The sequence below is a fragment of the Streptopelia decaocto genome, assembly GCF_964273445.1.
Source record: "Streptopelia decaocto genome assembly, chromosome: 1".
In the NCBI taxonomy this organism is placed as follows: Eukaryota; Metazoa; Chordata; class Aves; order Columbiformes; family Columbidae; genus Streptopelia; species Streptopelia decaocto.
In genome coordinates this window covers 62,079,287-62,092,101 of record NC_138663.1, presented here as the reverse complement: position 1 = coordinate 62,092,101, position 12,815 = coordinate 62,079,287, and the positions used below count along the sequence as shown (strand labels likewise).

Below are 12,815 nucleotides of genomic sequence, written 5' to 3'. Positions count from 1 at the left end.
TTGAGGGGCTTTTCTGTTGCTCCTTCCTATATAATGTTCATGGATTTGAATTCTGTTTTAATGTAAAGCACAAAACTCAATCCGTGGAGCTTGATTTCACCCTGAACAGTTAACTCTCTCTAAAAGGAAAAAGATGGACTGGAGCTGTAATTCTGTTTTAAGCAAGAGGGTATTTGATAATGCATCGTAATGAAATTAGAAAACTATAATATTAATGTTAAATTACCTTAACCTTGCTCTGGATGCCACCTGACTATAGCAGTTGACTGGAGAATTGCTGATTGTGTGGCTTTGCTGTTGTGGTGTGTTATACAAAAAGAAATTAAGACAATTTGAAGCATGAAAAACAATTCTGAAATCTGCAGGAAGACCACTGGTTTTCTTCCTCTTTCTACCTTGCTTTCTTGCTCTAGTACCCTTTTTTTTTTTTTTTCCAGGTGGATCTCGAAGGGAATTCTAATTGTTTTAAGGTATATTTTGAACTTCCAAGCTATACTTGGTGCCAGAGTAGTGACAGTACAGTATGAGACCTATGGTACAAACCCAGCTCTGGCTCTGCAGGTGGCCTGTGGTCAGGACATAGAATCATTTTGGTTGGAAAAGACCCTCAAGATCATCAAGTCCAACCGTTAACCTAAATCAGGCACTAAACCGTGTCCCCCATGCTAGCAACTGCTCTCCCAGGGGTTTTTCCCTAAAAGAAACATTTGTTTAATGCTCAAAATCAGACCTTCTGTCATTTTATGCCTAATTAATAAGACTGTGAGCCAGTTTTGATTGAGTTGTCTGTACGTTTCACAACATTCTCTATTTACCCAGCTGGCAGCCAGAGTGCCACAGGATGTCTGCCATGCTAGTGCACCAGCCCCTGCTCCTGGGGCCAGCATCTGCATTCTTCTTGGACATTTTAGCAACCACGAATTTACCCCTCACCCTAGAAGGAGCGTGCAGCCAGCTCCAAGCACTATTTCTTTCCTCAGAGAGAGCAGCAGTCAAGGATATTATTAATGCCTCTTCCTACACGTGTGCCCAGCTCGGGCCTTGCAGTCACCCAGCCCCTTCTTGTGGTGCCACAGCAGCAGAGCCAACAGCAGGAACATCATGGATGAACAGTCAGCTGTCCACAGAGTCCTCCCTTCCTGGGTGACTTTTAGCTCCTGCTTTCTTGTTCTCTGGCACCCTGGCCCAGGCCCTGCTGCCACCAGCCAGAGGAAGGTTGGTGACATTTACTGCTGCCTTTCTGACTGAGGAGGTCCGCAGCTTGGGGGTCCAGCCTGACTCTCCCACAAAGAGCTTCCTCTTCACTGGGGTTTGGCCATGGTCTGTAAGCAGCCTTTACTTTTGGCTGCCAACTGATTGTGCCCAAGTTTCTCTCACCTGGTGATTTGAATGTGCCACATTTCTGTCACTGGGGCTGAGTAGACTTGGGAGCTGGTGTTTAGGTATTGACAGAGGTCTTTCCTGGTCTTCACATCAACAGATTTTCTATCTGTGATGTTGTGAGTGGGCACTAGCTTTGAAAGCCCTAAATGATCTGGTAGTTGTCTATTTTAGAGGTGTTTGTTTATTTGCTTTCAAAAGTCAGTTAGAACTCTTTTGATTTACAGGGGCTTGTGAGGATCTGTGGATCTAGGAAGATTCTTCCCATGGCCAGAAGTGGGCTGAAAGCATTGGGTTTTGTAGCTTAAGCCATCACCAGCAGTATTTGAGGGGACAGTGGTAATGTGAGCTGCTGGGTGTGTGACCTGACTGGAAGGCAGCGGGTGCCCACAGCTCTGCTGGGGCACTGAACTCTGCTGTTTTGAGGCCAAAGACAGGAAACAAACATGAATGAATGGAGGGATGCAACTGTAATCAAGTTTTCAACTGTCCCAGAAATAGTTTTAAAACCAGAACCAGTGCTTGATACGCAGCTGTGAAGCGATCTGTCCTTAGTTTTCAAGACACCAAATGCCTGCAGGGGGGCAGACTGACATTTCATCTGCAGGAGCTGCATCGCTCTGCAGAAAGTAACGCAGCCCTGTGAGGCTGAGGAAAGAGCGCGGTCCAGAAGTCCATTCTGTGAGTTGCTGATAAGGGGAAAAATATGGGCTGTATTTCCTGCTGTGTGCACTCTGCCCAAGGGATATTGTCTGCATTACTATGGTTGGGTTTTCTGGAGGAGTACCTGACCAGAGCTGCAGCCTTAGCCTTGCCGTTGGGCTCAGATCCTCCCGGAGTTTCTAACTCAAAATGCAAACAAACTCTCTGTTTCATCCTTCCTTAAATACTGATGTCCCTCCTTCCCATATGACGTCTATGAATTACCCCCACAGAGATCTGATCCTTTTCCAGGGAAAAGCCATCATTCTGCCCTCCACATTGATGCAGCTCTTCACATGCCTCTCAACAGCATTTCCTTCTAACACTTCTTACTTACAGAGAAAATCCTCCTATCTCACTGGAATAAGCTCATTTCTAAGGAAAAATATATTGCAGATACTATTTGCTATGTGATTGCGTTAGGAGCCTCACCGGGCAAAATTTCATGCAAAAAAGGAAGTCCATGGGCAGCCTCATCCCAAGAGTTAATAAAGAAAAGAGAAAGCTTGGTCCAAGAAGAGAGAGCAGACACTGACGTACAAGAAAACAGCATGACTGCCAGCAGCCCTTCTGCAACCATCTTCTGATTCAGTACTAATTAGCCGTTGCTTCCTACTGCCAGAACGCCCTACCATTACCTATACTAAACTGGAGCATTTTCTATGAACATTATTTAGACCTGCAAAAGCCATGATTTCCCATTAGAGTTATAAATCCCATGCAGTGAAAACAGCTACATTTATCGCACTCATCTTCCTAAGTATAGGGACACAGAGAGCTTATTTGTGGAGTGGGTAAATAAGCAATCAGTTTAAGCCACATGAGGCTTTCCGGGTGGCTAGAAAATAGCTTATCTACTTGGCAGGCACCAAATCCTTTTCCAGTAAATACACTACAACCAGCTGTACTGTCTATGGCCAGTAGATATTCCCCTGTACTGGTCAAAGTCCTCCTCCTTCAATTCTTCCTGCACCTCAATGGATGGAAGTCACAGTTTCCCTTTATCATGCAATAATTGAATCAAAATACAAGAGTAAATTTATAGAAGTGATCTGGGGTGTTTTACCTTTGGGACTTGACCACGGTGAAGGGACAGTACACTGTAATGGTGTAGCACACCTCATGGGAAAGCTTGCCAGAGAGCTGAGGAAGATGCCCAGCAAACAGCAAGATATTACATTCAGTTCTCCAGCATTTTGTTAGCAAAGAAGTCTTTGAGCATTAAAAAATACAAAATGTTCTAAGCAATAGCATTTTGTGAAATCGAAATATAGTCATCTCCCCATGTCACCTTCAAAAATACATGAACTGAGATTGCTGGATTTTGAGTTACGAGGTTTAGCAACAGAGCAGGAAGTGAGCTGTTTGCCTGTGTGTGATTTAACAAACAGTGTTTATTCTGTTACAAGCCTGTTGCTGCAGAGTGTTTTTGTTAAACTGGAAATCTGAAATGTGGCTTCCATAAAAAGCACAGTGACAGACTCCCGTGTATGTGTGCGGTCAGTCACAGGAAGTAGTTCATTTGAAACCCTTAGGGGTATTCTGCATTGCGGAGGAAACATTTGTACCCAGTAATAGCAAGAGTTCATCTCAGACACCCACATACATGCATCTCCAACCCTGAATCGGAAACTAGCGGTTCAGTAAAAGGGGGTCCTCAGATTGTGATGCAGAGGTGAAATGTGCACTATCCAAACTGACAGAAACACTTCAGTAGTAGGAATATGAGATTTGATAAACCTGCAATGAAAAGCACCTACATCCCAGCAAAGCCCAACAACAGCTAACAGGACTGGGAGCAAGAACAGACTTGGATTTGGTATGCTGGTTATTGGAGAGATAAAGGAACAGCCTTTTCACCAAGTGGAATTGTTGTCTAGCAAATATCACCCCTTCCAATGGATCCTTGACCTCCTGCTTTCATTGAAAGCCCCATGCTTAGCCATGGCTAATGAGATCCACATCCACTAGATTCACAAAGCTCCTGATAAGCTCACTAGTTTGCTTAAGAAAAACCTTCAGTTTCTGGTCAAATCCCCCATTTCCCCACAGAAGGATAAGAAGGTGGAAATTAACCAAATGTAACTGTTCTTTCAGGTGGCTAATTTACTTCTGGGATTTCCTACAGACACGAGCTAAAAGTTAAGATGGCAGAACAATCCTCTGTCCACCCCACGCAGAGCACACACCACCGAGGTGCTTCTCTATCACCTGGAGAAGTGCCAGGCAGCAGCAGGACAACTCAAAAGAGCCACCACCAACTCCAGTCTGCAGGGTGGGAAGGGGGGTGGCTGTGCCATCATCTGCCCCCCCACAAAGCCCCTTTTCCTCACCACCAGCTGCTACAAGCACTGGCCCTGCAGCCCTGGTGGGACACTGCTGTGTGCTATTATTCAACTTCAACATAGACCTCCTCACTCCTAATGTTGTGATGTGGTAGGGATCTGACTTCAGCAGCTGCAATATCCCCAGTTCTCTTGACCTAAATCCAGGGAAGCTCTGCTCTAGGGTAGGGAGTCATCCAGTTGGGACAGGGCGAGGACAGGGTGTCACCAGTGGGATGGGCAGATTTGACATAGAAGAATAGTGTGAGAAGTGCTGACAGTAATGCAACAAGGGAACAAAGCAAACCACATCTCCAGTGTTACTTGTGGGACTCCCAGGATGTTTTATAGCATCAGTTTTCTACATGCACAGCGTTTCCTACTGACAGGCGCTGCAGGACTCCTCCTCATGGTGTTTCCTGGTGGCCATTTGGCATGGGACCACCAACACTCAGGTGTTTCCAACACTATGACCCCAAACTCAGCTCAGGGCAAGGGTAGAAGATGACATTCTTGGTGAAGAGGAGGTGACTCAAAACAACCATGGTGCCCTGCACCCTCAGCCCCTGTGTGGGCCTGTTGAAACACTCTTAGACCTGCAAGGGCCAGAGCTGCTCATGTTGGGTGGCTGTGTTGTTAAGGGCTGGCACCAGAGCAGAGCTCAAGGGAGCTGCTTCCATCTGGTCCACAGACAAAACCAAACCTTAGGCAAGCACAGGAGAGATTGCTTTTCCCTCACCAAAAGCAAAAACTGAACAACAGCTGCCTGCAGTGGCACCATCACTTCGTTCCCCCACCAGCTCCAGTTAAACATCCAAATGTGCGGGAGCTGCTCTGAGGACAGGAGGGTCAGGCCCACTGCAGGCTGCTGCACACCTAACGTGGCAACACCCAGCTGAAATCCACTGCAATATCCTGGTGTGAATCTAAGGAACGTTTCACACTCCTTCAAGTTTTGAGAGGGAGGTTGTGTAATACCCTTAAAACAAGATCTCAGCCCAGCCTGCAGTCCGGGAGGGCACAGACAGCTCAAAATAACAACTTAGCTCTTTCTAGAGGAGCAGGAAATTACTGTTGTTTTGATTTGTGGTATGACTGGACTGCAGTATAGCCTGTGGCATCTACCCATTCTCTCAGAGGGGTTATGTGGCCCCTTCACTAGACATTCACTGTGTTGTCTATTCTGGCTTCAGCACACGATCAATGGTCAAGGCAGACTGAGGAAGACCAATGAGTCATTTGCTTCTTCGTTATCCAGGAATATATTTTTTTTTCCATCTGAGTTGGAGCCCTTCTGACTCTTATTGCAAGATAACCAAATGGGACCAGCAGAGAAATTAGGGAACATGATGTAACAGTCCTTTAGGATATGATCTAAAAGCCTTTTCTTGCCACAGAACTCAAAGCAGCCAAACCACAGGACAAAAACAGCTCAGAGCCCATTGTCTGCTTTTCTTACACTGACAAGATGCTGATGATCTTCACTCCAGGGAAAAACAACTCCAAAGAGTCACCCCTCAAACATGCTTTTTATACTCCATTTTTCCCATTTTCTGTATTCATTTCCCCAAGTATGTCCTAAACAACATCTACTTATGTACCCTATTTTACATGGAAGCAATTAGTTTTATAAATTAATCATAATGCACATTTAAATCTACATTGCACTTGCATCCAAATCATTATCACATTGTCATGGTTGTATTATTTATTGCTATTTAACTGCCACCAGTCTGTTTAGGAGGAAAACAACACTCAGAGGACCCAGCCATTCCATAAGTTACTATACTTGTAGTTTCACTCCTGTAACTGAAACAGAGCTACAGAATAGCTGAACATCAGACATGAGGTCCTTACATGCAACATAGAGTTCAAAAAAGTTGAACCTTAACATGTTCTTTTCAGACAAGATATTGTTACCTCTGACATCATCTTTATCAGGGTGAATGAGTATACTCCAGGATACAGGCCAGGTGAATCTGTTGCTTCTCAAAGACGACAAAGATGGAAAGGTTTTTTTTATTATCTACATGGCTGTCCAAAAGTCTGCTTGAAATCCCAGGTCTGGTTGGAGGGTGAAGGTGGACTTGATTTCCCTGAACAAAGTCTCCAACAAGAGTTTGAACTACAAACATGCTGTGATATTCTGTGCTGGGCAGACATTATTGATGAGAATACTGGCTTCTCTGGCAAAGTATGTTCTAAGGACCAGAAAAAGCCATGGGTAAGAAAATGCATAAACAGAAGGAACAAACATCTGCTATTGGCACATTGGCAGACAACTCCTCAAAGAGCACCTTCTTCTCTTTTGTACCCCAGGTAGCTGCAAACACATCCTTGCCAGGTGCTTCCACGTGAGTTTATTTAAAGGCATCAACAGACTCAGCTGCTGCTTTTTGTTGCTTTACAAGTTACAAAAGGTCTAAGGAGGGAGAATCAGGCCAACGCTATAGGAAACACAGCTTGTGCTGTGCTCTTACCTGCTCTTTCAAAATAGCCCAAGCATTTTGATGTATGTCCAGCTCATGCACTTGTACCTTTTCCATACATTGTCTCACAAGTCCCACAGATCCTCCAGTCGAAATTTGGCTCACAGACTCATCCCGTGGAATAGGAGCCACTCACCCACATCCTGCCCTGGGCTTTTCTTTTCCACATGCTCTTTCTGCCTACAGGAAAACATATCAGAGATTTAGCATATGCATATATATCCATGCACAAGCACTTCTTATCTTATGGATCGTCTGCCTTGTCCACTCAATCCCAGCCAGATCCAAAACAATATGGAAGATGGAACAAAAAAAAGTCGTGTAGCCATACGACCTATATCCCAGCACATGACAAAACACATGTACACTGCACACATTGGAGCATCGCCTTGGTCTCCACAGTAAATCTGTTCACCTGAGCGAACCAGAGGCAGAGGTGTTTGAAATCAGAAGAGGCAAAGGAGCTGAATGAAGACTCTTTTTCCTTGATGCAAGCCTCCCCCTCTCTCACTTGTCAGGACAACAGCTTCCACCTGAAACCAAGCTGGCTGGTGGTGGTGTCCTGCATGCCATGAAAAGGCAGGTATGCCAGTGCCCACAGCTACTCTGCTCAGCATTGCTTTTGCAAACATTTCTTAATGGAGAAAGAGGGTATGTGGCTGGGGGAAAACAGCCACTTCCTTTTGTGGTGTTAGGTCTGACCTCAGCAGACTGTGGCCTGACACTGAAACACTGAGCCAAATGGCTGGAATTGATGGCGTGGCTGAAGGGGTGGCTTGATCCCTGGCTGGCCTCGAAAAACAGTTTTCTTCTTTTCTGTTTGAATGAGTACCAGGAAGGCCAAGATAACTAATATGTGTCAGGTGGTCTTTCCCAGTCATGGCTTTTCCTTCCTTGATCTCCATCCTAAGGAAAGTATCTTGGACCTTACTCTTTGCAAAACCAGCAGAAAAAACAAGGGAACTTTGAGATGGAGCTCAGAGGAAGCCCTGTGTCATCACAAGCGGAAAAAACAAAAACAAACAAAAAAGAAACCTGTGCATCAGATATTTTAAAAAGAAACTTTGCTAGTGTAACAGGAGCTATTTCAGATATACAAGATTGCCTTGATGAGAGAGAAGAGAACCAAAACAAGAAAACTGAATTTCTGCTGTATAGCAAATAGCTGCTACTCACATCTCATCCAGCAATAAAGACAATAGATCACAGGCCAGAGTTCTCTCGCTCGCTCTCTCTGCAGCCCTGAATTCTAATTCTCCATAGAAATAACATTTTAAGTTTTGGTCTCAGACCTTATTTTTTCTGATAACACACTGGCCAGCAAGTAAACCATATTTTCTACAAATTCAGTATATCTGTTCCCAGAGAAGAACTGAAGTAGTCATTCGTTTAAATGTATTCAAAAATGTCAATTCTTCTATCAGTGGTGCAAAGTACATTTAACAAGTTATTTTCATCTCCTTGCTAGCCTGTCTACTAATTTATGATGTTCTGTTCTGTTCAGTCATGGCCAAGTTTGACATAAGGAAATGTCTAAAAGTACACATTACACCTAGAAAACAGAGAGCCTACTCCACCAGAGTTTTGACTAAATTGTTTTGCTGAATTTGTGGAAACTGCTCATGCCAACTGGAACCTTTTTTTTTTTTCAGGAACATTCAGTTTTGGTGCTGTTTTTCCCCTGGAAAACTTCAGACCCAGACTGGCATTTCTGGTTACTACCCAAGCCCAAGTGACCCTATCCTGTGCTCCACTTCTGAAATGCTAGGGATAAGCACCCAAAACAGGGAGCCATAGGTTCAGTTCAAGTTTAAGATTAAATGTAGGTCTCCCATATCCTGGGGAAACAGTCCACCCACTCCTCTGGCTGTGGTTAATCAAACTCTCAGATTTCATGAAAAAATAAAACTCTGGCCTTCTCCATTTTGAATGAGAACATTGCAGTTGTAAGAAGCCAAACAGTAAAGAAAATATTTCCCCATATCATGTTGTTTGACCAAGAGGGAGGTTATGTACAACTTGAATTTATAATGCCTGGTTCGTTGGTTTTTCCCTAAAAAAGGTCATAGAATCTGATAGTTTTTAAAATGGCTTATGTAAGGCCAGGATTATAAAACAAGACTTGTATGCACCCCAAACCTAAATCCCAGGTTTACAAAAGCCATCTTTAAAATAAAAACTTTTAAAGTTGCTGGGTTTTCCTAATCAAAACATTATTTCCTATAAACCTCAGGTCTAATTCCACAGAGCCCCAACCTTTTGGTCATGCCCCTTCCCATTTTTTGTATTTGGTTATTTTTCCACTATAAACCAGATCACTGGAGTGGTCCACTCCCGAGGAATGTGCCTGAGCCCACGAGGGCTGGGACAGAGGGCTGCACGGGGAGGGAAGCAGTTTGCCTTTTGCCAAGGAGGAACCACCCACACGCTGGGAGGACGGGATGGGGGCCCAGCCACTATCTGAACAGCTCCACTGCCACCGGGGGAATGAAGTAAAGCAGATACAAACAACTGGAAATGCTGCCAAAGTGTCAGGCTCTGAGTCCTCCAGAGCCGGCGGATGCTGTAATCGTTCATTGTCTGCTGAAATAGGTTCTTGATTTCCCTGTATTTGCTGTCAGCGCTGCTGACTTGTACTAGCTAGGAAAAAAAAAAAAAAAAAGTTAAAACGCAACACAGATCAAGGCATTACAGTGCTTTGGGTTATACCTCACTGGTCCCTCCCAAAGGACCTAGGGACCAGTCACTGTAGGTGCCATTGTGGCCTGGGATTTTTCAGAGCCCCCTCTCACTTTTTCATGGTCCTTTCCTTACCCTCAGTTCTGTCCCATTGTGCTCTAAACTCCTACTCTGGGAGCTTGTCCTTAATACAAAGAAGCTATTGCTCTCTGTGGAACACATTTCTCCTGCTCAAAGAGCATCTGTGATGCTAAGCAAGGTAAAACAAAGCTGTGCAAAGACATTGAGGGTCAGGATTGGTGTCCAGCTGGAAAAGAGAAGGTGAAATCATTGTTCTATGTCAAGTGCACACATCTTGTGCACGCACTTGTCTTTACAGACAAGCCCCAACGTTACTGTAGTGAGCCATCAAAGCAACTTTATTTATAAACACACTGCCTGATGTTTCATAAACACACAAGACCTAAATCTCATTATTACAATACTAAATGAGCTGATGGTCCCCTTAACATGCATGCTTTTATTTGAAATTCTAGAGCGTGACTGAGTTTTAAAGGAGAAACAGTGCTGTGAATAGGGAGCACTGATGCTCAACCTCCAGATCATCAACTGTCATCTAGGTCAAAGCAAAAGCACAATGGTTAAACTATCATTTCTGTACACCGGCTATTTAGATGTGCAATTCTGTGGAGTGACAGGACAGTCTTGTGTCCCCTGCAAAGCTCTTCTGCAAAGCCATCCGTGTCCCCTTTGTAGCTGTACATTTTGAAGTAACAGGCTTGCAAGCTGCAAACTAACAAAACCACTCCCCAGGACTCAGGCACATATTTTAGATAGGCTTGACACAAGCCATTACAAACTATAACTTTTCCCAAAGTAGTGAGTAGGTGTGAACAGATATATACCTCATAGCCTATTTCAGGCAGGGTTGAATGGTCCCAGTCTTAAGGAAACATGACGTACGTGAACAGCATCTGATTGACTGTTTAAAACAAGTTTGACCAAGATTAACAAACTCAAGGGATTTCCATTAGACAGTGTCCTGGTCATGTTTCAGGCTTTTCCTCAGAAAGCTTTCCCTCTTTATATTCTATATAAGCTCTTCTCCCTTACTGACACACGTAGAGAATGTCCATGTATGTTATACTGAGACTCTGCAGCAAGATGCATCACATGCTTTCAGCAAAGTGTTGCCTTTTCCTTCATTGCCTGGCTACATGCTTATAAATGTTTAAAGTCTAATAATATCCCAACCTAGTCCTGTCTGAAGAAAGTACTTTTCAAGCATGATCCCTGCATCACCTCTCCTTACCACCAGGCCATATTGGCCTGTTCTGGCAGTAAACTACAAAAAAAAATCAGTAGTGGCACAAACAGTTCATGCAATACCTGTGGAGAGCCTAAGAAACCATTAAAACTATCCTTTTGCTGAATTGCATGGCAGGACCATGCAATTTAACCCATTGGGAGAGGTGTCACAGAAGGAAAAGCCCACCAAAAACATGTCAGATTATCAACTTCTGCCCCTTGTTCCAATAAGAACACTCCCTTTCTTTCCATTTCTCTTATTTCCTCTGACTGCTACAAGACTCTACTCATGCCTGTTCCAACAACACTGCACAAATATCCCTTAATTCATGCCTCCACTCTTCCAGTCCCACTCTTCCTCCTTCTCCAGATGACAGCATCCACAACTCAGGATGTCAGTCTTATTCCCTGAGCTTCCCAGCTCACTAGCAGGCTGCATGGCAAACCACAAATATGTTTTCCCCAGGCTATATGGCAATGCACGCCTGAGTTGGACCTGAGTTGTTCCACGTTGTCACCAGTATCAGCATCAATAGAATAATATAGAACACCACTCTAGAGACAGCAGTATGGTAGAGTTTTTCTGTCTCCATCAGATTTATTTGAACACCCCCAGCCATATAACTTCTCATCAGCAGCAAGTGGGAAACTGCCCTGGCAGCCTCCAGGCTGCTGGGATTTCTCCTGGGTGCTCCCCTTGCAGCGTGCCTGCCACAGTGACAGCCTGTCAAACCCACCGCCCAGCCTACCTGCACGAAGCCTGCATCAGCAGATCAGTGAGTCATCCTAAAGCAGGAGAGAATTCAATAAACAGGAAAATAACAAGCATAACGTCCCATACCTGTTCTTGTCCTGTTCCCTACTGTCACTCGCTGCAGTGCTAGGACTTCTGCAGGTTTTTTATCACAATCTGAGGATTCACATTTCTCTGGACTGTTTCTTGAAAGAGAAAACAAATGCACCACGAATGAGAAAGGAGGTTTTTTACCATCTGGGAATGCTGCCCAGGAGAGCAGATGTCATTGTGCAACACAGTGGGATTAGCCTCTCTCGTGCTGCTCCTGCACCCAGTCCCTCCTCTGCTCCCTGCTATTTCTGCTTCAGGCATTTCATTGTCAGGAAGAGGGGATCCATGCAGACGTTTTGTGCTGTAGTGGCTGACTGAGGAGCTGTTTATCCCCATCACCCAATTTCACATTTCCTTCCCTTCACATGGATTCTGTCTCCAAAGCCACAGAGACTCAGGGGGTTGCTGACTTGGTTTGCAGCCAGCACCAGCTCGTTTTGTGTTGTCAAAAGAAGAGACCCTCTCCTCTCTGACCTCATGTTGATAGCACAGGGTGAACACCCACAGGCATTTGAAGTGCTGCCTGTAAAAGTTTTGGGCAAGTTCATGGACATTTTTTCAACTGTGCCTCACTCTAAGTGGACAAAGCATGTGGATACTCAGAGAACCTTTTGTTCCATTCATAGTAGTATGATCTCTATCAGAAAAACAGGCCTCTTCGAACTATGTGGTCCTTCTCTGGGGATCCAGAGCCTGCTTTACTCATGTTACATCATCTCTGTTTTCCACCAGTGCAACATAAAGCCTCACACTAAGCTCCCCATCCCAGGCACTCTCACTGCTCTGCTGTTTGCTACAGTTGCTCAGGGTAATTCCTGCAGCTACCCACAACCTGGCAGCAGGCACTGCCCGTACCAGACAAGGCCCTGGTGACAGATGATGCCTCAGAGGTTGGGGAAGCCCAGAACCTGTTGCTTGCAGCCACCCTGAGCGTCTGGCAGCCTCTCTGGCGAACACCAGATTCACCAGCCCCCACACAGTTGACGTGCCTGGATTCTGTTGGATGACTCAGGCTCAGCTTTATCACTAGGGAAGATGTAAGAATGAAAACTCCACACAGTCACTTGCAAGAGCACAATAATGAAA

The 12,815-nt window shown here is 44.8% G+C and overlaps 1 long non-coding RNA gene across 1 annotated transcript in view; it reads right to left on the bottom strand.

The window, feature by feature from the left end:
- LOC309435212 overlaps positions 1-12,034 on the bottom strand; it is a 37,365-nt gene extending 25,331 nt beyond the window's left edge. The window contains exons 1-2 of the long non-coding RNA XR_014183131.1: positions 11,724-12,034; positions 6,887-7,075 (exon numbers count right to left, since the gene is read on the bottom strand). This is a non-coding gene — a long non-coding RNA (uncharacterized lncRNA). The remainder of the gene's footprint in view (positions 1-6,886; positions 7,076-11,723) is intronic.
- Between the last annotated feature and the right edge of the window lie 781 nt (positions 12,035-12,815).